Source organism: Equus quagga, chromosome 17, assembly GCF_021613505.1.
Source record: "Equus quagga isolate Etosha38 chromosome 17, UCLA_HA_Equagga_1.0, whole genome shotgun sequence".
Taxonomy (NCBI): Eukaryota; Metazoa; Chordata; class Mammalia; order Perissodactyla; family Equidae; genus Equus; species Equus quagga.
The window spans coordinates 18,918,083-18,941,041 of record NC_060283.1 but is presented as its reverse complement, the minus strand read 5'-3'; the positions used below and the strand labels follow the sequence as shown (position 1 = coordinate 18,941,041).

Here is a 22,959-nt window from a genome sequence, read left to right as displayed (position 1 = left end):
CATATTGGAACTCAGTATCGGGCCCCATCAAAAATTTATTTTGCATGGTTCAGATGAAAGGTGCATCTCCTGGACCCTCCCAAGGAGGAGGAGGAAGTCTTAAGTGACATATCCACTTTAACATTCCAATCTCCCTAAGCGTTTGAATCTCTTCCTCTATGTTAAACCAAGGTAGGTCTGTCATTTCTAATTTGCTCACTGTGGGCCACCTTTTGATTATTCATGGATCAGACAACCTTTTAGAGCCTTTTCTAACACAGCAACCTGTTGAGTTCAATGTAGAATCTCTGCTTAGTGAGCCAGTTTCAACATATTTGGCCTAAACAAAATTTATGCATCAACTATTATCCTATACCTTAATATCCATTCCCACAAATATTCCCCAGATTCATCTCTGTATAAATTACAAAATTCAATTAGCTCTTTTGGAGTGCAATGCACCTCCTCATGTGTCACATTTTGTACCTTGTGTTTAAGGGCCTGCTGGGACTTGTGTCTAGTTATAGGTCAGGAAATAAAGAGGATGGTGGGGGTGAGTCCTGAGGAGAATCAACATTGTCTTTCATAGAAATTCCCTTGGGGGAAGACATTGCAGTTTCCTCAGGTTGTGCAGTGTTAACCCTCCAGATTGGAAGGGAGAAGACATTTCTACAATGATGGATAGGTCTCTTTCACTAATAAAGAAGACTCATCTTCTCGCTGTACCATCTTCTTAATTTCCTTATCCATTCAGTGATCTAAGCTAAAATCTGTGTTTCGTCCATAACTCTTCTGTCTCTAATCTTCACCCATTATAAAGTTCTTTTTTATAACTCCTAAATATTTCATGTACCTTTCTCTATCTCTCCATCTTATTTATAGCTCCCTAGGTGCAAACCATCAGATGAGGATTTTTATTGAAGTGATTTATATCAAGAAGGGTTTGAGGGAACCTGACTATGGTAGGGGGAAGAAGGATGTTGTCCCAACGAAAGAATGGCTTCAGCCTGGAAACAAGGGAGCTCTAGACTATACATTGTACTACAGAATTGTTTTCACCTTGAGGCAAGGGGACCAGTCTTTTTTCCCCAATGCCACTCAGTCATTAATCACTGCTTGGCCCTGGGATGATGGGTATAATAACCCAGCAGAGATAGCTTTTATTTTCCTAGGTGCAATTTTCAAGAGAATGAAGGAACTGTGAGCTGTTCGCTGCCTAGACACACAGCAGCTGGGGCCTTGGGGCACTGGACCAGTGAAGGAAATTTGAGCTGGATGCAACATGTCCACCACATTCTGCAGCCTTACTGGCACTAAAAGAGTTCAATCCTCCATCTTTTTAGACTCAAATAATTACAATGACTTTGTAACTAATGTTAGAAAGCAGGCAAGTGCTTTACAGAGTATAACTGTTTTTTTTAATAAATAGAAATTCCTGTCTAACATCAAAATGTTCTTTTATTTGAGTCATCATTCTTTCTGTTGAGTTAGAAGCCTAAGTTGGTGATATGAGCAATACCAAAAGGCTGTGATGCCTAGAAGGAAATTTGGAAACATTGTGCAATATTTGTTACTTACCACTCATAGGGTCAATGACCTATTGCTTTTATAGCCCTAAAGTAGTTAGACACCATAATGTTAAAGATAACATATTACCATCAACTGTGACAAATAAAAATGAGCAGAATTATTAATTAAAAATTATTAGAATTTAATTATAGATAATGAACTTATATATAGTGTGCTCAGCACAGTCTGTGGCTCAATAAGCAGTAACTAGTTTAATTATTTAACCTTCCTATCATCATGACCTGGCAGTGTCTCATTGCACTTAGAGCATGGTCTGAGAAATTGGTTAGATTCTGATTACTGGCTCTACAATGTATCTGTTTTGATTGACTTCCTCTTTCTCTCAGTTTCCTCCCATATAAAATAGGGATAATAGCCATGCCTGCCTCTTTGTATTGTTACAGTGATTACTGTTCAAAGCCAACATATTTGGTTATTATATTTTTATCGGAAGGAAAGCCTATGAATCCTTATACATGGATGAAACTAGTAAAACTAAGCTCCAATTTGGTAAATTTTTCCAAATATGCAAAAAGTGGTTCTGAGTTAGGTTTTCTAATTTTCTTGCACTTGTTTCTGCTCCCCTCAATGCAACATCTATGATTCATAGCAGTTAATCTTTGTCATTATCCCATAAGTGTTCCTTGCTGAGATCTTCCAAAAAGTCATTTTGACCCTTTCCTCAGTTGACTCAATAGTGGTCTGCAGGCACATTTATCTGTCACTTGAAATAGCTTACCTACTGCACAATTTCCTAAGGGCATTTTTCCTCTGCACATTTCTCAAGGTATAGAATTAGGAATTTAACATAAGGGTTACCATAGTATAGAATACAGCAACTACTTTATTAATCAATAAAGTAGCTGCAGATCTCATATACACAAAGACACTGGTCACAAAGAATAAGACAACTACTGTGATATGAGGGACACAGGTGGAGAAGGCTTTGTGCCTTGCATCCAAGCTGTGGGTTCTTAGGGAGCACAAGATAACCACATCGGAAGCCAACAAGAGAAGAAAACTTAAGATACAGGTGTTAGCTCAGGTCAAACCTTCCTCAAGCAAAAGGAGAAGGATTGGCAACAGATGTTGGCTCAGGGCATATCTTCCTGAACAAGAAAACCAAAAATGTAATTAAATGATCGTGTAATAAATCCAGTATGACCTACATCTTTTCTAAATGTATAAATCTCTCCAAAACTTAAAAAGTGCTAGTAAAGATGTATTGGGTTCTGTCCATTTCAGGGGAATTTATTTTCTGCTGTGCACTCTGAATTCAACTCAACCTCATGGAAACTCAGAACAATGTCACAGAATTTGTTTTCATGGAGCTGTAAGGAAATAAACAAATAGAGCTAGTGTCCTTTGTCTTGTTCCTGCTCTGTTACCTGGAACTCTTAATGGTGAAATTCAACATCCACAAATCAAACAATGTGATACACCACATTAACAGAATAAGCAATAACAATCACATGATGATCTCCATAGATAAAGAGAAAGCGTTTGACAAGATCCAACATCTATTTATGGTAAAAACTCTCAATAAAAGAGTACAGAAGGAAAATACCTCAACATAATACAGGGCATATATAACAAAGCCACAGCCAACATCAAACCAATGGTGAAAAAATTAAAGTCATCCTTTGAGGACAGGAACAAGACAAAGATGCCCATTCTTGCCACTCGTATTCAACATAGTACTGGAGGTTTTGGCCAGAACAATTAGGCAAGAAAAATAAATAAAATAAATCCAAACTGGAATGGAAGAAACAAAACTCTCACTGCTTGCAGCTAAAGTGATTCTATATAGATAAAATTCTAAATAATTCATCAGAAATCTATTAGAAAAAATCAACAACTATAGCAAAGTTGCAGGATACAAAATCAACTTACAAAAATCAGTTGCAATTCTATACCTTAACAACAAATTAGCTAAAAGAGAACGCAAGAATACAATCCAATTTATAGTCACAAGAAAAAAAGAATGAAATGTCTAGGGAAATGTCTAGGACTAAATTTAACCAAAAGGTGAAATATATATACAATGAAAACTCTAAGACACTATTGAAAGAATTTGAAGATGATATGAAGAATTGGAAAGGTATTTGATGTTCATGGATTGGAAGAATAATCCTAGTTAGAATGTCCGTAGTACGTAGAAGAATCTTCAAATTCAATGCAATCCTAATCAGAATCTCAACAACATTCTCCATGGAAATAGAACAAAAAAACTTGAAATTTATATGGAACAACAAAAGACCTCGAATAACCAAAGGAATCCTGAGGAAAAAAAGCAAAGCTGGAGACATCACAATACTCGACTTCAAAATATACTACAAAACTATAACAATCAAAACATCATGGCATTGGCACAAAACAGACACATACATTAATGGAACAGAATTGAGAGACTAGAAATAAAACCACACATCTATGGACAGCTAATCTTCAATGATGAGCCAAGAATGTAAGAGGGTGAAAAGAAATCCTCCTCAGTAAATGGTGTGGGGGAAACTGAACAGCCACATGCAAAAGTGCGAAAATAGACCAGTATCTTGCACCATGTACAAAAATTAACTCAAAATGGATTAAACACTTGAATGTAAGACCTGAAACCGTAAAACTCCTGGAGAAGAACATAGGCAGTACACTCTTTGAAAGAGGTCTTAGCAGTGTCTTTTCAAATACAATGTTTTCTAAGACAAGTAAACAAAATTTTTAAAAAATGAACAAATGGTACTACATCAGACTAAAGAGCTTCTGTAAGGCAAAGAAAACCACAAAGAAAATGAAAAGACAACCCATCAAGTGTGAGAAAATAATTGCAAATCGTATATCTGACAAGAGGTTAATCTCCAAAATATATAAATAAGTCATACAACTCAACAGCAAACAACCCAATAAAAAATGTGCAGAGCAGGGGCTGGCCCGGTGGCGCAGCAGTTAAATTCGCACATTCCACTTCAGCAGCCGAAGGTTTGCCAGTTCGGATGCTGGGTGTGGACCTATGCACCGCTTGTCAAGCCATGCTGTGGTAAGCATACAACCTATAAAGTAGAGGAAGATGGGCAGGAATGTTAGCTCAGGGCCAGTCTTCCTCAGCAAAAAAGGAGGATGACTGGTGGCAAATGTTAGCTCAGGGCTAATCTTCCTCAAAAAGAAAAAAATGGGCAGAGGATATGAACAGATATTTTTCCAAAGAAGATATACAGATGGCCAGAAGACACATGAAAAGATGTTCAGTATCACTAATTGTTAGGGAACTGCAAATCAAAACTACTGTAAGATGTCACCTAACCCTGGTCTGAATGGCTATAATTTCCAAGACAAAAAATAACAAATGTTGGAGGATGTGGAGAAAAGGGAATGCTCATACAATTCTGGCCGGAATGCTAACTGGCGCAGCCACTATGGAAAACACTATGGAGTTTTCTCAAAAAATTAAAAATAGAAATACCGTAATGATCCAGCTGTCCCACTACTGGGACAAGTTCTAAAGAACTTCAAATCAACAGTCCAGAAAACCATCTGCACCCCTATGTTCATTGCAGCATTACTTACAACAGCAAAGACATGGAAGAAAGCCAAGTGCCCATTAACTGATGAATGGATAAAGAAGATATGGTATGTATATATACAGTGGAATACTACTCAGCCACAAAAGGACAAAATTGCCCCATTTGCAACAAGATGGATGGACCTTGAGGGCATGATTTTAGGCTAAATAAGCCAGACAGAGAAACACAAACATCACATGATCTCATTCATAGGTGGAAGACAAACAAACACATGGACAAATAGATTAGTGGTTATCAGAGCAGAAGGGGACCAAGGGTGAGCAAAAAGGGTGAAGGGGAACTTATATATGGTGACCGATAAAAATTAGACTATTGGTATTGAGCACGATGCAGTATATACTGAACTGACATATACTAATGTACACCTGAAATTTCACAAAGTTATAAACAATTATAACCTCAATAAAATAAAAAAGAGTATTAAATTCAAGAAAGATCTGGTCATCCACTGAGGGTGGTAGACATTTTCTAGAAAAATAAGGTCAAAGTCACATAAAAGGGGCTGCCTTAGTGGCATAGTCATTAAGTTTGCACACTCCACTTCAGCAGCCCAAGATTCACAGGTTCAGATTGTGGGCATAGACCTACATACCACTCAGGAAGCCACGTTGTGATGGCATCCTTCACACAAAATAGACGAAGATTGGCACAGATGTTAGCTCAGTGACAATCTTCCTCAAGGAAAAAGAGGGAGACTTACAACAGATGTTAGTTAGCTCAGGGCCAATCTTCCTCACCAAAATAATAATAAATAATAACAATAATAATAATGATGTCACTTAAGAATTCTGCCTATTTTATTGAATGATTACACATAAAAAAGGATATATTATTACAAATCTAGGGAGATGGTCCATAAATATTGACCACAAAGAATTTTAATTCTGATAAAGACATCATGATGAGAAGGGTTCTTACAGATAAATAAGGCTCATTCCCTCAGTCTACCGGCAGAAAACTTATGATTCAAGAGTACACGAGGTCTCAATCATAAGAAGTGGCAGCATTAATGTATGAACCCAAGTATTTTTTCTCCTATTTTTCTGACATAATCAATAGTTAAGGACGCAATTTCACTATTCGTGCTTGAGGGACCAAGAAATATATTGCTTCCTACAGAAGTATGTGAATTGTACATTTGTTACTTTCTAATGCTGGCTTATCTATGTCAGAATCCTCAACTGATTTGGTCTGTGGTTTTTCATAGCTACTTTAGCCTAACTTACAGTTCTATGTTTCCATTTACACATTTTCCATTTAAATTTGAGTGGCTAAAGTGGAACAATTATTAATTCAGAAGATGCCCTGTTTTTTCCTGGAAGATTCAGAAATGAATGCAAACTTCAGAGTTGGGATAATGTTAATGTTAAATTTTTCTTGTTTCTCCAGGTTTTCCCTTTTGAGAGGAAGTGTAATGGAATGGTTATAAATGTAGGCACTAGAGTCAGAAAACTCAATTTAAACCCTAGTATGCTATGAACTAGTTATGTTATTATGTAAAGTTCCTTAACATCTATAAACCTAAAGTAATTTTAAGCTATTTTTCTTTGTGTATATTAATTTTAATACAGTAATCATATCATGTGTGTATATTTTATTCTTTTAAAAGATCTTTCTCATCTCTGATCAAAGTTCAGTCTCAGAGTCAGTCTGAATTATATAAAGCAGGCTATATTTTCCAAAGCTTCAAATGAAGACAACACTTTTTAAAATAAATTAACTGAGCTGAAAAAGTCATTTCTGAAGTTACAGGCTAAATTAAGACATGTAACCAGGGACCACCTCAAAACTATAATGAATGATTAGATTGTACAAATAATTATTTTAAATCATTAAAATATGTGGTAGATAACCGTGGTAGTCCTATGTCTGTGAGGAAGTTGAATCAAGGAGAATTGCCAGGTAGACAATTAAGCATAGCTGTAGCCTACAGAATCAAGACAACTAGAGATTCAAGTAATATTTTTAGTAAACTCATAATAAATGCAGAAAGATTTATGCATTTGTTTTGCTTGACAACATTCTCAGCTTTCCTTTACTTAGTGACTTAAAATGATGTAAAAGCCTTCATATGCTTGAGGGGGATAGGGAACATACTTCAGATATGTTTAATGAATAATTCAAGCCAGTAGTTTATTCAGCATTATTGTTTTACTCAAAGCAAATAAACATCTTTTTTACTTATTGGTTAATATTTCTATAGTCTGATTTTGGAAATCATCAGAAACCATTTCTCAATAATTTATCCTTAAACTAATTCAAGTTCCTAAATTTCCCCTATGGAAATGGATACCTTTTTTGAAAAAAAAAAATTCTATCTCCATTATGATGTGATTACTCATTGTGTGGGTAACAATATTAACTTAATCGCTTATAAGGAAGAGTTGAGGAGGAAATTTAAATAAGAATTGATTGAAAAGTCAACTATCAGTTTAGGGAAGAGCATATATACTATAAAAGCACAGACACAAAGACATCTGGTAAGAATTGATCCTAAAATTTTTTATTTAAAATTATAAAATTATTTCATGGAGCACATTACTAGTAAATCAGTGTCATTGTCTCAACACTATCCAAGACATTATTGTAGATTGGTCAAAGGCATTCCTGTTGACTAAGGTAACATTGATCACAATTTCCCAGAAGACAACGGAAATCAGCTAGTATTTGGTCTCACAGAGTCTTATTAAAGAGTCATTTTAATTGAATACCTTATGTTTATTGTCTGAGACACTTAAAAAAGGAGTATTCAACCTAATTAGTTCCTTGAATATAATATGATCATCACCCTTCTCAAGATACATTTGTAAATACGGACTCATGAATTATATCATTTCAGGTTATTTATGTATTCTATCTCTTCTGAACCAGGGATAAAAGCAGCAATGTCACTGTATTTCTTCTCTTAGGACTTTCCAAATTAAGAATGTTGAAATTCTCTGCTTCATATTATTTTTATTTTGCCACATTGCTATTTGGACAGGAAACATGCTTATAATGATTTATCTTATATGCTCTAGGCTAATTGACCAATCCGTGTATTTTTTCCTTAATTACCTCTCACTCTCTGACCTTTGATACCCAGCCACTGTGACACCCAAACTAATGGCTGACTTACTGTCAGAAAGGAAGAACCTTTCCTATAGCAACTGCATGACACAGTTCTTTACCACCTACTTCTTTGGAGGCATTGAGAGCTTTATCCTCACAGGGCTGGCCTATGACCACTTTACGGCCATCTGCAAGCCCCTGCACTACACCATCATCGTGAGCAGACAAATGTGTAATGCAATCATCAGAGCCTGCTGTACTGGAAGATTTATACACTCTGCCAGTCAGTTTCTTCTTATCGTCTTCTTATCGTTCTGTGGTCCCGATCAGAAAGATCACTGTTTCTGTGATGTGTATCCTTTTCTGAAATTGGCCTGTTCTAATACACAAGTCATAGGTATCTTGGTCATTGCTAATTCAGTGTTAATTGCTTTTGTGACTTTTGTTGTCTTATTTTTTATATGGTACCACAGCAGCGCATATTCTGTCAAGAGCCACAGCAAATCTCTTTCTACTTGCAGTTCTCAGGTAACAGTTGTAGTCTCATTTTTTGCACCTGTTATTCATTTACGTTAGATTAGCTACAACTTTACCAGAAGATAAAATACATGACCTTTTTTACACTATCATTGTTGCCTCTTAAACCCTCTGATCTACACATTGAGAAACATAGAGGTGAAGAATGTCTTGAGGAAAGTTAGGTGTCATCACATACTTGGAAGGAAAGTAACTTTCCAGAAGCTTTTCTGCTTTTCATATCATGGTTCAATGAGACCAGGATTGTGAATAAGATCCATTCTCAACATCTTCCTGGCCTTACTTCTTGGGGAGATAATTGGGCAAACAAGAAGTACATACCCTCTTTCGTTTTATGCTTCTGTAGTGACACCTCATCAACAAATTACTCATACTCTTCTCCATCTCACTTAACATTAAGAATTGTGCTCATATGATATGAGTTAGCCAGATGATATCATAAAAATCAAGGATTATATCACCTATTTGTCATTGTAGTGAAAGGAAGATAAAACAGATTATGCATTTTTCACACCTTATAATGTTAAAAAGCTGAACAAAATATTGCCTTCATTTTTTAAACATTTTTCTCAATGATAAATACAGAAAATTGCAGGTGTAGTACATGTACACCTCATAAATTATCACAAACTGAGCAATATTGCATGATCAGCAACCAACTTAAGTGAAATTACCAATATACCTGAAGTCCTCCTCATTTCTGTTTCTAATCACCACCTCCCAAAGGTAAGCAATGTGTTCATTTCTAAATCCATTAGTCTTACATATTGTTGCATTTTGTAGAAAAATATTGATACAGAATGTACTCTTTAGTGTCTGTCATCTCATTACCACATTTGTGAGATTCATTCCTCATGTTTTGTATGTTTTCTGAATGTTTTCATTGATCTCTAGTATCTCACTGTGTGACTATGTAACAATTAATTTATCCATTCTCTTGTTGCTAGACATTGTGTAGTTTCCCATTTAATGACATTATGAGTAGCACTGCTTTGAACATTTTAGAATATCTTTTTCAGTGAACATATGTCTGCTATTGTTTTTTAGCATGCAAGTAGGACAAAATTTTGAGATAGTGGTTGTATACTTGCATTAATAGCCTTTCCTAACATATTACTGACACTAAAGAAAATAAGCTAAATAAAAAATAATCATCAATTAAAAAAACACTAGAGTGAAAGCAATAGAAGGTTTAGAAATATATGAAACTTCTGGTACTTCTAGGGTCCATTCAATGGGGTATGTGATATGCTGATTAATGCAATCCAACCTGTCAATCATAGATAAAAAGAAGAAAGCTCTTAGAAGGATAGTTTATACAATGGCATTAAGAAAAACTGAAAGGAATAGAGCATTATGTTACAAGATTAACACATTGGTAATTACAATTGGGCAATTTTAATAAATAGGATAGTCACTGGAGCATGCAAAACAGAAAATTCTTTAGCCCCCAAAGAGAAAAAAGTATATTTTGCTGGACTACAAATAAGGGCAGTGGTTCCACATAGCAAAGGTATGCTATAAGTACATGCTAATGCTGGATTGCCACACACAAACACACACACATATATGTGGACAAAGAGGCAGTACAGAAAATAAGGTCTTCCAAGGGTTTCTATTTCTCGCATAGTTGGAATAAACATGCCAGAATAGAAAATGAAAAATGAAGGAGAAAAATATCTAATTTTGTGTAAAAGTATATGATCAGAGCAAAAATTACTGATATAGGAGGAAATTAGGTTTGAAACAGATATTGTAGAGTATATCATATAATGACTGCCTGTATGAATATGTTTATTATATAAAAATAAAAACTAATCTTAAAAGCATGACATAAGAATATGAATCTCAATATTGTCCAAGGTGTTAAGAAACAAGATAATTTAAGAACTAAAAAGACTATTTTAATTAGAAACTCGATTGATAAACTAGAGTAGCTATATCTTAAGAAAGATTCAGTGACTGGAATGTTAGATATTAACAAATTACCAGAGCACCGAAAGAGAGTCAATGAAATGGAAAAAATTAAAGAGATATTAAGAGATTACGAATGAAGTGAAAAGGAATGGCATATATCTATCAGACTCCAGGGTTTGAGTAATAGTGAGAAAAAATATTTAAAGAGATAATAAATGGTAATTTTCCAGAAGTGAGGAAAATAATCTTTAGAAAGTATTCACAGGAAAGAAAAAGAGTTGCTTTTTAAAAAAGTTATAAAAACACAACTATCAATGTATAATAATTTAAATTGTAGAAAGAGTAGAAGACTGTGGAAAATAGATGAAATGATGAAAGTACTAAAAGAAAAATATCATCCTTGACTTCTATATATTTTCAAGAAGAAGGTTAAAATGAGAAATATTCAGTACAATAAAACTACAGAAAACAACAATAAAAAACAGCCAAGAGTTTACTACAAACCTAGTGTCACTAAAAAAAGTTGTAAAGAATGTTTCATAAGAAGAGAAGATGTCTAAAATGGAAGATAGGAGATTTCAGAAAGAATGAGGAATGAGGAAAGTGGTAGTCTTATATGTAAATGTAGAAATTGTACGAAAAATCACAGTCTTGTCTATTATGTAAGGTAAAATATAGAAAAGAGAAGAAAAATTCTGATCCACAAAATCATGAAGTTGTAAGTGAATGATCAGGAAAAAAGTGTTCTAAGTATGATGTACTATTCAGCAATGGGGTAAACTTTAATTAAATTCAGATTTGCTAATGTTAATGTACAGCCATGATTTCCTACAGCCAGAATAGTAGGGAAAATTTAGGTACGTAGAAAGGTAGATAGATAGAGAGAGAGACAGATGGAGAGGCAAATAAAATGTATTGGAGGAATGAAAGGAGGTCAATCTAATTAAAAGGCAAGAAAAGAGGGAGGAAATAGACAAATTGGGAAAAGTTGAAAGCAAAAAAAAAATCATAGAAGTCAATTCAAATACATAAGCAAAACAAAATCAAAACAATGGACTAATACTCGAGTGGGAAAACCACGATTATCATGATGGATTAGAATATAGTAATGTGGTTTTACAAAAGATGCAGCTGAACAATGAGGCATGAAATTATTGAAAAATAAACCATGAGAAAGAGAGAGCAGGCAAGTGTGTCTGCATCTGAAGCAGCGGTCTCTCTCTACATACACACACATATGAGAAAAAATAGGCTTGAAGGCAAGAGTCACTAGCAATTCTTAAAATTATTAAATATCGATAGAATTTGCAACCTGGGAACTTTTACATATTCTAAATTTGTATGGGTATAAAAGGGCATAGAGAATTTGATCCAAAACAATAGGCAGCACTGATGCTGAGTGCATATGTATTATTTAAAACAATTCATCATATTTTATTGCACATATTAATTCTCAATGAGTGTCAAAGAATCTGCACCAGGCAGAACAAATTTTCTAATGACAATTCAAAAAAAGTAGGAATCAATCACAAAAAAGTAACTTTTAATCACAAATACATGGTAATTTACTTATAAGACTACTAAGCCACAGAGGAAATCATAATAGAAAGCAGAGAATATTTGGAGATAAAATTAATAAAAATAGCATTTATCAAAAAAAGTACACATAGGCCGGCCCATGGTATCGTGGTTAAGTTTTTGTGTTCCACTTTGGTGGCCTGGGGTTCACAGGTTCAGATCCCAGGCATGGACCTACACACCACTCATCAAGCCATGCTGTGGCGGCATCCTGCAAAAAAAAAAAAAAGTATGGCTGCCTAGAAGTAAATTTCTGGGTTTAAATTCTTAATGTGGTAAAGGAGAAAAATACTTTATCATCTCAACAGATGATTTATTAAAACTTAACTGCAAAATTAATTCAAAAATATGACCTATAAAAATTTTGCAACAGACATTATGTTCAATGGTAAAATACTAAAAGTTATTCCTTTGGAATCAAGAACAAGAAATGAAACTTATCGTCACCAGTTCAAGTAAATGGTATGTAAAATTATACTGAAGGTCCTAGCCAACACAAGACAAACAAAAAACAAAAAGTAAGTTGTAAGTATTCAATCAGATATGAATGGGACACTGCTTTTACAGATCTTACGGAAATTATTAGTCATAAGGGAATATTATGAATAACTCTGTGCTAAAATTGAAATGATAGACAATGTCACCTTTAGGTGAGCTTTTGGAGAATTGGAACTCTCATACCTTGATGGTGGAAATGTAAAATGGCACGACAAATTTTGAAAATCATTTGGCAGTTTCTTAAAAAGTTAGCATACGCCTACCATGTGATCCAGCAATTTCACTCCTAGGCGTCTATCCAAGAGAGATGAAAACATATGTCCACAACAAGACTTGTACATTATTCATTACAACCATAGAATGAAAACAATTCAGATGTCCACTAACTGGTGAATGAATACACAACTGTGGCATATCCATACAATGGAATACTATTCAGTAATAAATAGCAATAGATTACCAATAATGCAAAAATATCATGAACCTCTAAAACACTGTGATAAAGGAGTAAGGTAAGCAAATGTATATTTGGCTACTGTGGAGCAAATTTCCTCAAAGTGTAGGCATAAAATAGATGACTTCTACAACACATATAGGCAGATTTCTTTAGCAACTTTTTTTTTTTTGAGGAAGATTAGCCCTGACCTAACATCTGATGTCAATCCTCTTGTTTTTGCTGAGGAAGCCTGGCCCTAAGCTAACATCAGTGCCGATCTTCCTCTCCTTTATATGTGGGACGCCTACCACAGCATGGCTTGTCAAGCAGTGCTATGTCCGCACCTGGGATCCAAACCGGAGAACCCTGGGCTGCCGAAGCAGAAGGTGCGAACTTAACCTCTGTGCCACCGGGATGTTCCCTGTTTACTCTTGAATCAGATCAGGTGAAAAGAAATTGTATTTGCAGTCAAAAAACCAGAGCACATGTCTGTGGAATGAATACATACTTTTCTGTGGGTTCAAGATAGATATCTAACACTTGATCTCCCTTGCAAAACAATAGGATTTATTCCAGAAATGCAATCCTGAAGTTATTTTCAGAGATTAATCTAGCTTTATTTGAATCACTGGTTTATATATAGTCTTGTGTTTCATCTCAGATGTATGTGCCAGAAAAGAGATAGCACATTGACTACCAAATGTGAGAAATATGTGAAATATATATTTTCATAAGGGGCCAAAATTAACTTGAAACCATCTCAGGGGTAATAACCTTGATATATTTTTTTTATTTGGGCTAATTAGCATGCTGTTTATCACTTATTCTTTTTAATTCTTATTGTAAGGCTATAAATTTAACTGTGGTATAAATATTTGAGTAAAAGTAAGAAATGTTTAAGTGATGCTTAGTTTTAATTGTACATTGCAAGCTGAGTTGTAGCAGGAGATAACGTCATTGAAATTTGAAATTTTCAAGTTATCAGTGAACTTTGAGCATCGAATCTCTAGAAAACTTCCACCTTTCAAATGATCATCCTCCTGAAATAAATTAGATTTACCAGAATCAGCAAAGGTAAGTCAATGATATGGAAAGGAAACTGTTTTGTGGTTATGTACGAGGTACCATTCTAGGAAACTTCAGATCATAATCTCGTGTAATCTTCATTATTTTCTTTACTTATGTATCAGTATTGTAATTTTATATATGAAGATTCAGAGGCTTAGACAGAATAAATGGCCTTCCCAAAGGATTTTGGAGAAACTAAAAACAGCTCACTTCACTCTTTATTACTAAAACTTTATGGAAAGTAAAATGCTTAAAACAATCATTGGGAGTAAAGTTTGGCAATTGTCTAAATTTATACTGGATGACAGCTGTTTATCTTCTACTAAATGACTAAAAAATTTAGCTTTCTGGCAGATGATATATAAACCCAAATATTAAAAATGGTGGTGAAAAATTACCCAGGCAAGAGGAGATATTATTTCACCTAACAGTAAATGTGTGCATGGTGGGAACGTCTAAGGACTGATGGTCTATCTTCTTGGATGTTACATGCTACAACTGTTACATGGACTGAGTTTAAATCAACATAGTTTGTTCTCCACTTTATTTTACACTCTTCAGCTTGTCTAATTCTTTTGATACTGCCTTTATAAAAAACACTTGCACATTCATTATTTATGAGTTTAATGTTTTGAAAGTTTTTCTTAGTCAAAGAAAGGTCAATTTCTTCCTTGACTATTATTCCATCACTTCAGTTTATTCATTACATTAATTTTGTTATTGCCAGCATCTGTAGCAATATGTAATTGACAGTTAACTATTAATTTCCTTAACAATATTGAATTAACAGCAAATAGTTAACTCCTTAACTGTACAGGCTGAGACATTAAAAACTACTGTGGTCAAGCTGGAGGCAAAGACGTTACACAATAATTTGAAATCAAAGAGTTGCTAGTCTAAACGTTCATTTTTATAACTGTAAAGTTATGTTTTCACAGTGCTCTAGCACTATCACTTTTTGTGCTGTCTTGTAAGGAATTTGAAATATAGATTCAAATAGTTCCTACCACTGCTGTCCTCTGTGATTTCTTAACCCCTCTGTTTTCATCCAAAGGAGGCAGCACTAGATGGTAAAAATCAGATCCATCTTCAATGAGCCACTCTTTATTAGCTCTCCGATTTAGGAAATTGATTCAGTTAAGTTTGATCAAATTCTCTTCTATTATTATGTCTTTCTAATAACTAGCCTCCTTCTTATTTAGTAATTTTCTTTAAATCAATTCATTTTTATACAAACTTATTAAAAGGGAAGTTACATATCATTTTCATATGGCAGACATCACTTGTAATTGTAATTGTGATGACATATACATAATGAATCAGATGAAATTAATATATGTTATTTAGGTACCATGATCTGTGGATAATCTGAGGATGAGACTTGTCTTTTTTTAAAAATGGAGATTAGCAAGTCTTAGATACTAAAGATATAATATGCCAAATCAAAACCTTCTCCCTCATGTAATCAGATATGTTAAACTGCGGATGTACTAAAAATAATATGTTTTACGGCCATGTCTTTTTGTTAGCTAAAATCATTTCAAATATTATCAGTAATAAAGCTACATGGTTTGGGAAATGCCGGATTTCTTGACCTCTATATAGCTTTGCAACACAAATGCTGTCTTAAAAATGAAGTGTCTGCGGTACCTGGATATGGCCTCCATACCTGATCTCGGAGAAAGGCAGAAAGACCTTCTGGATTCCACATAAGCCCTCATAAGTGGGGCGAATAACACTTGGGTGGAATTCCCTTGTGTAGTACACTCTTTCCAGTGTTATTTATTTTATGTCTTAAAATCATACAGAAGATGATGTATGCAAATTCATAGATCAGTCACTAATTCATTCAACAAATAATTGTTGAATACTCACTGACCATAAAGTATGCTTTATTATTGTTTTAACACCATCTTTTACTGGCTTTTAGTGTCTACACAGTAAAAATACAAATAGATAAAATATATAAAAGGAGCAGAATTCAAACATAGCTGTGCAATTCAAGCAGTTTTTTTCCCCTTGCCTATTATACCACTAATTTTAACAAATGTTCAGTTTACCATAAAACTATTAACATTAATACTTAAAAGGTAAATAGGAGAGATGCATACATTACATAATTATTTTTATAATATCAACCATTCTCAAACATTCTAGTTATGTTTTCCAGTTATTTGGCTTTTATCATAATATTGGTTCCCAGGTTCATGATGTTTCTTTCCTGTGGTGAAGAAAGTCATCTGGTTTGCAAAGTAATTGTCCACTCAAGTGGTCATCCCACATATAAAGTAGAGGAAGATGGGCGTGGATGTTAGCTCAGGGCCAGTCTTCCTCAGCAAAAAGAGGAAGGCTGGCAGTAGTTAGCTCAGGGCTAATCTGCCTCAAAAAAAAAAAAAAGTAAGAAGGGGAGACATGGAAACATATTATTGTAAAGCTATTATATGATACATAAAGTGATAGAATATCACATGTGGCTCTGATAAGCTTAAGTTGTAACTATAAACACCAAAACACCCACTAAAATAACAAAACAAAGAGTGATAGACAATAAAGAAAATAAAACAAAATCATAAGAATACCAAATTGATTCAAGGGAAAGGAGACAAAGGAAAAAGAGAAAAACAAATAGGATTAATAGAAAAGTATTGCAAGATGATAGATTTAAACCCAACATTATCCATAATCTCATAAAGTGAAAATGGTCTAAGCAGTACAATTAAAAGTCAGGATACAAAAAACAGAACCCTAATATATTCTGGATATAGAATATGATAGAATGTGCATTTATATATGAAGGTATAAATAGGTTAGAGGTAAGAGGATGGAAAAGATAAATAATGCTAACACAAGTGAAAAGAAGCATAGAGAGACTTTTTAATTATCAGACAAAAAATAATTGAGTAAATATTACCAAGGATTAAAAGTTTCATATCATAATGACAAAAGAGTCAGCTAATCAAGGAGACAGGACATAAGTATCTAAGTGTTTATTACCCTAATAACAGTACTTCAAAATATATGAAACAACAATTTATGGAATCTTAAAGACAAATTCACAATATAGCTGGATATTTTGGTACTCATCTGTCAAAAATTAATGGATCAAGTAGACAGCAAGTCAACAAATTTATAGCATACTTGAGTAAACTACCAACTGACGAGTTAATTGTCTTTATAAGATACTTCCTCTAACCGTAGCGGAACATGAATCCTTGATAAGTATACTCAGAACATTTACCAAAATATATCATATTCTGGGCCATAAAACAAATCTCAATAAATTTATGATGACTGTAGTCTTTTAAAGTATGTTCTTTGACCACAATGGAATCAAATTAGAAATATCAGAAGGAAATCTAGGAAATTATATAACACACTTCTGAATAACCCTGTGGGTCAAGAAGAATTCAAAAGAGAAATTAGAAAGTATTTCATATGGATGAAAATGAAAACAAAATATATCAGAGTTTGTGGGATCCTACCAAGCAGTACTTAGAGGGAAATTGATCACACTAAACATACGTATTGGAAAAGAAGAAAAGTTTCAAATTACTGTCCTCAGACTCCAATTTAAGATTAAAAAGAAAGCAAATTAAACCAGAGTGAGAAGAAAGTAAATAATAAAAATCAAAGTGAAAGTCAATGAAAAACAAAAGAGACAAACAAGCAAAAATGAAAGCAAAAAATATCTATTTGGGAAATTCAATCAATTTGGTAAACCTCTAGTCAGATTGATCAGGAGTAGAGACAGAAGATAGATATTGCCTATATCAAGAATGAGAGACTTGACATCACTACACATTTTGCAGATATTGAAACAACTTTATGTCTAAAAGTTTGACAATTCAGATGAAAAATTTTTAAGTGGTTCAAAGATTTGAAAAGCTACTTCACAAAAGAAGTTATTTGAATGCCAAGCAAGTTTGTGAAATTTTTTTCAACATAATTAGTCATTTATGAATACATATTAAAGTCACAATGAGATACCAGTTCATAGCTTTTAGAATAGCTAAAATTAAGAAGATTGATATACCAAGTGGAAGAGAAAGACGGACATTCACAAACTTCTTGTGGGATGTAAACTAGTACAACCACTTTAAAAAAATAGTTTGGTGGTTTCTTAAAATTTAAACATACATCTACATATGACCAACCATTCTACTCCTAAATATTTACCTGACAGAACTGAAAGTGTACGTCCCTCACAGAAACTTGTACATGAATGTTTATAGAAATTTTATTTGTAATAGCCAAAAACTGGAAAAAACTCAAATGTTGATCAAGAGCAGAATGGATAAATAATAGAATTTGCATACAGTGCTACTCAGCAATAAAAATGAATAGGCTATTGGTGCATGCAACAACAATGAATTTATCTCAAAATAATTATGCTGAAAGAAATTAGTAAACATAGAATATACTGTATGATTAAATTTATGTAAAAATCTAGAGAACACAATCTAATCTATAGAGACAGAAAGCAAATCAAGAGTTGCCTGGGAAGAGCCACTCAGTATTGGACAGGAGAGAGAATTATAACGAATAAGTGGAAACTTTTCAGCGTGATGGACCCTCAGTATCTTGATTATGGTGATGGTTTCATAGGTGTATTCATGTCAAAACATCAAATTGTACACTTTAAATATGTGTAGTTGATTGTATGTCAACTATACTTCAATAAAAGTATTAAAAGTAATTTAGGATTAAAGAAGTGTACCCAGAGAATGAACTTGGAAGAGGAGACCCCCTCCCTAAAATTGGGATTCAGACTTTGTTGAAGTTGCATTTGCAGCCTCAGCCAGAACTGTCACAGCTGCCAAGAAAGCAGGAAGTGCCTTTAGAATGCAGGGCAGCTCAGGCTGGCAGGAGGTTATGCATGAGTTAAGTTCAGAGAACAAACTCAATGCAGGGCTTTGTGAGGCTTGGGATGTACAATAGGGCCCCTTAGGGAAGATCCTAAAAAGAAATCTTTCTTGGATGGAGGCTGGCAGATGCTAACAGATGAGTACTCATATATAATTGGGCTTTGGGAGCCTTGCAGTGGACAGGGAGCAGCAAAACCTGGGGTGAAATGTCTACTTCTGGAAGGTCAGCAGGGTGCAGTGAGATGATCAAATTTGCCCTGGGCTCTGAGCTTGCTGAGGAATTTCATGCTTGGGTAGAGTGTTTTGGACGTGGAACAGGATCCAGAAGAAATCAAAACAAAAGCAGCAGAACCAGGAGGAAAGACCAATCCTCCTGCAATTTAACCTCAGTGCCTTATACAGATAGGCTCCAGAGCATGCTCTATGCAACTCTGGTACTACTAAACAAGCAATGAAAGGAAGGAATGGAGTTGGGAGGCAATAAATTAACTGGTTCACCAAACAGAGCTCAACATTAAAAAATAATCTCTTTTATTAACACATTTTCTTAATTTTCTGCATGGTCAGAGAGTGTCAGCAATTTTTCTTATCCTTGTCTGAAGTTTACATGTGAATGATTATTAAAATTCTCTTTGGCTTCACAATTGACTACACGATTTCACTCAGCTACTATTGCTTTAGCCCAGAATTATTTACATACAAATATGGATTAGTGAAATTGCCACTTTACTGGGCTCATCATCGCTGACATTTATAAAGTGAATGATTTGGGTTCAATGACCTGAAAGCTAAAAGAGTTCTCTGATTCCAAGTCCATTTTTATTCCTGAATAAAGTTTTCAGCATATTAAGGAGGAAAATCAATTATGTTTTTCTTCTGAAAATATCTTTTCACACCAAACCTTTCTCATGGCCTTTTTCATCTCTGTATTTCTCAGGGTATAGATTAATGGATTGAACATAGGAGCGATGATGGTATAAAATAGAGCAAATATTTTGTCCTCAGGTTTAGTGGTAGGGGCTGTAAGGTAGGCAAAGATCGAAGGCCCAAAAAATAAGACAACTACAGTGATATGAAACCCACAGGTAGAGAGGGTTTTGTGCCTTCCCTCTGCTGAATGATTTCTTAAGGTGAATAATATAATGACATAAGACCCAAACAAGAGAACAAAGGTTACTAAGGCGACCATTCCTGAATTGGCAGCCACGAGGACACCAGTGATGTAGGTATCAGTACAGGCAACTTTCAGAAAAGGAAAAATATCACGATAGTAGTGATCGATTTAGTTAGGACCTCAGAAGGCCAGCCCGATAAAACTGAGAAAAGGAATGGACAGTCCCACTAGCCCAGGCAGCCAAGACTAGGAGATTGCATCTTGTCCTGTTCATGACGATCAGGTATTGGAGAGGTTTGCAGAAGGCAACACAGCAATCAAAGGTCATGACTGTAAGGATGAAGACCTCAACAATGCAAAAGAAGTCCATGAAAAAGACCTGCAAAATGTGATTACTGTTGGAGACGTTTTTTTCTTCCCAGTAGCAGGTCATTGATTAGTTTAGGTGGCACAAAGGAGGTAGCGGAGATGTCCACATAGGATAAGTGACTGAGGAATAGTACATTGGTTGGTGAAAAAGGGCACTGTATTGAAGAGAGGTAAAAATCAGATGGCTTCCTACTAACACAGAAACGTAGCATAATAAGAGCACAAAGAAAAACATTTGTATGATCTGCTCAGAGGAAAGGTCCATAAAGATGAATTCTCATATATTCTTCTGATTTTCCTATTTGGTGAGTTTATTGTATATTATGGACAAATAGTTGAGTATCTGAAAGAAAAAAAAACATGCGTTTTGATGAAAATATTTTCAGTGAAATTAGAGTCATTAGCTTTTGCCAAGCTGTGCCATGTCCGCACCTGGGATCTGAACCAGTGAACCCTGGGCCGCCAAGAAGCGTGACATGCGAACTTAACCGCTGTGCCACCAGGCTGGTCCCTCAACTTAGTTTTATATATTGTTTTCATATTGTTTGACTTTACTTTACATTTTACTTCTACATATGTTATAAACAGCAGAATGCGTTGCTAGTATTTTGAATGTGATTTGTGATCTTGAGCAAGTTGTTTAACCTCTAAAAGATTTCTTTTATTTACTTTTCTGAGTAATGGAGGAAATAATTCCCATGAAAAAGTTTTTTCTAAGAATTAAATTAGATAATGCACTTAAATGCTTAATACAATGACGGACATATAGTGATTTTAAAAATGCCTATAAATATTATGATTATTTTACTAAGTAAAGTGTTCTGATCTAGATGGGATGGCATAAAATATTGATTTCCTGAAGTCTTACGTGACTACATGAGATATATAGATATTTTGTTCAAGAAGGGAAGACAACTGAATTTCAGTGCTGATGATTCTGAGTCTATACACCTTGCAGCACTGCAACTACTCAAATGAAAATCCCAGATAGTAATTAGAATGAAATCAGAGACATTTTTTGGTTCCTAACTTCTTTACACTCTCAAATACTTTTCAACAAAATTGTGGATCACTTTCAATTTACCAATAGAGGTGGGAAATTAATTCTAATTTTACTTTATTTTGCTAATTCTCTTTTTTCTTTTGCCTCTCACAACCCAACTCTCCATTGCAGCAATGAGTGTTCTGCTGTTGCGTGTGGCTACTGCTCAGGAGAACAGTGGGGTGACAGGTCATTGACTTAATTGTTAACTTACTCTTATGCATCTTACGTTGTTTTCTTTATGACTCTTCTTGGGACTCTGGATATCTTTCTCTCTGATTTTCTTTTACCTCTCCTCTCCAGAAATAGAGACCTCCTCTAAAAAACCCCAATGCTCCCATTGGGTTACCCCAATTTCCCACCGCCTATTCAGAGGAGGAAATTAGCCAGCACTGGTTATATTTATTAAGCTGCTCTGAGTCTGAATCCTCAGGCTTCACTGAGGCCTCTACAGACATAGTACCCAGAGCATGGTTAATCAAAAGTGGAAAATATGTTTAAAGCCTGAAAATTCCCACAAGACTGAGAAATATAATCTTGGACAACTGATTAGTGTTATTTACTGAGAATCTTTTAAGAAATACTTCTGGGAAAATAATTTCTTTAACTTTTGAAGTCAAAATATTCTTATGATCTCCTCTCAGTTTATATTTGGCTCTTGCAGAGCAAATTTCTTTCAGGCGTAGGCATAAAACAGATGACTCCTAGGACATATATATGTGCCTTGCTTTAGCAGATATTTCAAATTTTCTTGTTTACTTTTGAGTATGAGCAAGTGTCAGTGAGTTATAGAAGCATTTAAAATTCTAGATCCCCTTCTTGTGGAGTGAATAAATGCTTCTCTGTGTATCCAGTGATACAATGCAATTTCAGTGGTATTTAAATTTCACTCATTTTGTAAAAACAGTGGGGTTTTCCTTCCTGGAAATTCAAAGGAAGCAAAACTTGAAGGTATTTTTAGAGAACTGACATAAATTTGTTTGAATCAGTGCTTTAAGTTTTACATTTTATTTCAGGTGTAAATAGTAGTGAAGGGTTAGCAAACTGTCCAACTGAAAGGGGGGAAATGTGTGACCAAGACATTTTCCTGAGGAACTTAAAACTAACTTGAAGACCATCCACAATTGATGCAGAGGTAATTGTCCTTATAATACCTGTTTTAAGCTCACTAGGTCTTTTTGGCATTTATTGTGCTATTTTAAGGTTATACATTCAGCTGTTGTATATGAAAATTTAAACAAAAGTAAAAAAGTTTGCCTTGCAATGCTTAGTTTTCATTGCATAGTACAAGCAGAGTTTATTTTTGCATAGTATATTTTAAAAAATGAAATGTTTAGATTATCAGTGGCCTTGCAGTC

General features: G+C 34.5%; 2 pseudogenes; one reads left to right on the top strand and one right to left on the bottom strand.

Annotated features, from left to right (window-relative positions):
• The first annotated feature begins 5,453 nt into the window (after positions 1-5,453).
• LOC124228549 (olfactory receptor 4P4-like) lies at positions 5,454-15,924 on the top strand (annotated as a pseudogene).
• Positions 15,925-19,935: 4,011 nt separating this feature from the next.
• LOC124228548 (olfactory receptor 4P4-like) lies at positions 19,936-21,942 on the bottom strand (annotated as a pseudogene).
• Positions 21,943-22,959: the final 1,017 nt, after the last annotated feature.